The sequence below is a fragment of the Diprion similis genome, chromosome 8 (genome assembly GCF_021155765.1).
Source record: "Diprion similis isolate iyDipSimi1 chromosome 8, iyDipSimi1.1, whole genome shotgun sequence".
Lineage (NCBI taxonomy): Eukaryota > Metazoa > Arthropoda > Insecta > Hymenoptera > Diprionidae > Diprion > Diprion similis.
The window spans coordinates 22,303,487-22,308,600 of record NC_060112.1 but is presented as its reverse complement, the minus strand read 5'-3'; positions in this window follow the sequence as shown (position 1 = coordinate 22,308,600).

Genomic DNA, 5,114 nt, shown 5'->3' with positions numbered 1-5,114 from the left:
TATATATATTTATATGTATATACGTATACTTATACACACACTTTACTAACGACTGAACAGCAACTGCAAAATGTATTTAATGTAATAAAATTATCACCGCACTCTCACGCAGCACACTTATTTGTATAATTGTTGATATTTATTTATTTATTTATTTTTTACAACGAATGATAGACAATTAAAACGATATAGTAACTATGCAATTAGCAAAGAAAACGCTTTTCTTTCCCGACCGAAATTTTCCACCATTCGAAAAGTATTATATGTATGTAGATACCGATTGTACCAATCGATGAATCAATTTCACTTCACGGATCACAAACAAATCGACTATCAATGAAACCCTCGCAGGTATAATAAAAGGTAGCTTTTCACTCCCGTCCCCGAAGAATACCCGAATACGTTCGCAAGAATGAAATTTTTCTCAACTTCGCGTATTCAAATTTATCTTCAAATTCGCACGCACCTGGGCACCGTAATTTTTTTCAAAATTTTTGATTTTTCCCTCTCTCTCTCTCTCTCTCTCTCTCCTTTTATGACGCAAGTAAATCTGGCTCAATGCGATTGCGTCGAGAGAAGCACGATGCACACACCACGCGTGTCGAATGCTGGCAAGCAGGCTACGGTATAACACGCGCGCCTGCTTCGTACTTCGATTCTCATGACGGAGCCAGAGAGCCTCGGGTTGGCATGCAGTCGATCTGGTGGGAGCAGCCGCGACAGGTGCGACCCTAGCTTATCTGAAGCCACGCGTTGCTTTGGACTTAGAAAAAGAAGGCAGGCTTTCAGGTCTCCTTCGGAGAAACTGCGGAAGCAAATTTCCAAAATTTTTTCCCATCTTGCGGAACGCACTCAGCGTCCATGCATTTCAAGCATGCCTGATATTGCTCAGTATTTTGAGAATTATTTACATCTTCTTCTGCATCTGCGTAAACGGTTTAGAGATAATTCGCTGGATAGTCGATTTCATATCGAGAATTAGAAATACCTGGTGTACCTCTTCTTCGGAAGGTTCCAACTGGTCGATAAAATGAAAATTTCGTGCTTTGATCCACCAGTGATTAGCCCGAAACGAGAGCTTTTCTAATTATATCAGACCGAATAATTGCATCATCTAAATATGAAATAAAATTCGCATACCTGTAATATTTAATTTTTATTTGTAGGGAAACAAATATGCAGCTGAAAGCATATTTTTACCTCTCAGTTACCTCTCAGATTCATCGTATTTCGTATTGTCTACGAGAGAAATTTATCCTCGCACATAAAACAGGTTTTATAGGTATTATGGTTTGAGTATATGCACGCCTGTTGCTAAGCCCCTAATCTATTCCTATGTTCTAGTTACAGTATACGTTTGTAAGAAGCCAAATAAGAGAAAAAAAAAAAAAAGTGGAGAACAAAAGGCGGTGAAATTTTATTTTCGCGTATAGTTAGCATAAAAATGATAATTTATGCAAAAAAAAAAAAAAAAAAAACATCAGGAAATCAAGGCACTGACCCTGGATGTGCTCTTGTAATATAAAACCAATATAAATGCAACGTAATGCATGCCGCTGAAATTTGTGTAACCTGTTCAAAGTAATTGAATTAATTTGAACGCTATCCGTGGCGATAAGATGCGTCGATTCCAACGTGTTTCTCTATTTTTATGCTGTTTTTTGTCCTTTTGCTCTGATACTTATTTTCTCCCTGCACTTACATGTATTCCAAAGTTCTTATAAACAATCTTCTGTGGAATGAATATATAGCTGAAAATATACTTACTGACGAAATTACACAATTATACATACGTATATACACGAACATAGAATGTTAAAAATGTTCAAATACACGTTTACGACATCCTGTTACGTGTCCGTCTTCCGAACCAGACTGATGACGTTTAGGTATGTACCTATATACAATATCCGCAGGATTACACATTATTTCGAAGAACAATTTAACGAACGGAACGGAAACGTCGAGAGACCTTTACGGCGGACAAATAGTTGCGAATCTTTTATCGATTTTCCGATTACACCGAATCATCCAGATACCTATCTATTTTTCTATAAGAGTTCTGTCCGTTTCATTTCTGCAGATTCTATCGGATAATTTTTGTCGGCAATTAATTTTCGCCAAATATTGGCACGGATCAATATGCAATAATGGAAAGGCTTGGCGAAGACGCGTGGTGCAAATATTTGCATGTTGTCTTTGATCTGCGAACAGTAAAGTTATACGCATACAGAGAAATTGATAATGCATGGTTAGTATAGAGTTCTTAACTATTTTCACTTCTTACTATAAACGAAAAATGTATGGTTCGATCTAGGTAAAAATGAAAATCAGACTTGTGACTGTGATCAGAAAATTTACTATAATTTTGTAGCATTCTTTCCGATTATAGTCACTAATTACGCTATGTTTTCGTTCAACTATTGCGATAATTTGATATTGGTGCAACGATGAATTGATGTCAAGTCGTTATATTCAACTAAAAAATTGCAGACTTGAAACTAAACAAACAGATTTAATATTGCAATAATAACCAAAAAACATAGTGATAATATTATCAATACTAAATAAAGATTTGTGCGTTTTTTATTTTGGAATTCCCAACAGAATTAATACCGTTCCTATAAAAAAATAAAAAAAATAAATAAATGAAAATATCCTTCAAATATACGGAATGAAATTATTTTCAGTAACACCTACACCCGATTACGGTATGAAAACGTTCTGCATAACAATAGTAATCGATATCCCAGAGACGCCACGCGTCCCCTGGGAAATCGCGGGGGTGGAGGGAAGAAACCCTTCGCAGGAAAACCCCGTGGTGAATTTTAGGTCGATTGCAAGAGTTTCTCTAGGCGGGAAGGAGGCGTCTCGACGACCTTCCGAGCCATCGACGCCCTCACCCGTAAAGAGATACGCTACTGGGAACCGTTTAGGCCATAGCCTAGTCGTCGAGCTCCCGTTCGGCGTCCTGGAAGGAGAAGGAGGAGAAGGTGGAGGAGGAGGAGGAGAAGGGAGGCATCGCCGTCGCCGTCGTCGCCGCATTCTCCACGCTGTGTGACACGTGCGCGTGACGTCACGGGGCTTGTCACGCGAGCACCGTGTGCCCTCGGTCACGTGTCCCGTCACGCGCTTTCCTCGCTCCGACCTGTTTGCTACACTTCTTTCTGGAACAGAGCTATGGCCTAAGTGCACGTCTCGGATAATACCTACGATACTTGGGTCTAATTTGTGCCTGGAACGTCGGATACTCGGTGTCCAGAGAGTAGTTTTACCGCATGCAGGCTCTCCGAGTTCTCCAACCCGATCATCATCGTCGGTCGAAAAACCGCCTGGCCCAAATCCTATTGGACAATGTCCACATGACGTCAGAGCCTGGTTGTCAGCGCCATTTTATCTACAATTCTTGAGCTTTCAAATTACTCATGTCACATACATTGATTAAACATAATTAATATTTGATTTTTTTCCACCAAATGACGCATTGCAAAGTTACAATCCCAATAATGTGATAAGAAATTATTAAACTGGAACAAAGCGCAGCTAAAGAAGCAGACGAAGACTTAAGCCTTGCGCTCTACAACTTGGAGATCGATTAATTGGTTAAGAATATAATAGGGCACGCTGCTATCGGACGTCTCATCTTTTCAATGATATCGAAACTCCCCTGCGAAAAAAAGTCATTGTAGCCTAGCGTAGCCGCAGCATGATTTTTCCCCGGTTTCTATACACCGCATATCACGTGACCCGATTGCACCCAAAATCTGCGATTCCTGAATCGACTCGATCAGCCGCGCCAATAATAACTAATATCCTCCCGTATTGCACTCCCACCCGGTGTGCATCATTTAATGCACCTCACCGGCGGCGGTGTGAGGTAAATGGCTACGGACACGTGTCAGGTGTCCATATACTCGGCGACCTCACGCACAGAAGGATACGGAGGTGTGTGTAGGTGTGGATAGACAGAGGTCGGTACCGTTCCGAAGCGCAGGTTCGAACCAGTTCGAAGTGCAGGTACTTCGATCCTCTCTTATTCCTCTCTCGGTACATGTGGCGGTGTGGGAGAAAAAACCGTTGCATGGCGTCGCATTGGTGCTGTTTTTTATTTTTCTCGTAGCAACATGTCGCGTCGTTGAGGCGAAGACAGATATAGATACGTTGTGTTTGCCCAAGATTCTGTCGAGCACATGATATGACTGCACGGAGGAATTATCCTGAATTTAGCAGCTATAAGCGTGAGCGGGACGCTTATTCTATACTTTGATAACTGACTGCATAACGTGCATGGGCGAGAACTTTGCTGTGGAATTGCGTCATCTCGAAGGTCACAGATTTGTACAGTTCAGAGAAACCTCGGCGTCAACTGAACTGACGATGGGAGATGAATTTTCTTTTACAATATGACATGACAATTATACCGTTACAACGAATTCCTGTGTGGCAATGGCATGCGACTTGTGTGGCTGTATCGATGAACTAGAACTTCAACTTTAACGGATTGGAAAAATCTCGTGCGCGCTTCAACGTCACTTTACATTCACTAGAACCAATTAATTGCACTTATTTATGCTATCAATTACCAGCGATAAGCCATCAGGTCTGCGATTCCCAAGTCACTCGAGTGAAGCTTTGCACATGAAAATGTTTCGCGTCATGCTCCGCAAAGAGATCGGTCATCACATACGTCTTTGTAGATCGTTCTTCTCTCCTTTTCTTGCGTTGAACAGTGGCATGATCGCGATGGTAGAAAGGCCATCGTTATATATAATATAAAAAGGCCGAACGTTAAACAGACACTGACAAGTTGGTTATAAATACACGCTGCAGCAGCGTTTCGCCGTAACCATCATGAATGATTCACCGATTCCGCAACCAAAATTCTGCACTATATCGCTCGTCTCGGGACCCAAAGACCTTCACAGGAACTCCCGGACATCCGGAAAGTGTTGTGACGAAGCGTTATGAAAACGAAACTTGCGATCGATGCTGGACAAAATAATATATCTATGCAAAAATGCTTCATGCCATGTACTGTTTACAATTAGACGAAGTCCAAGCTTTCTACTGCAAATTAACAAGCAAGCAAATGAATTTAGTGAAGACGAAGACTC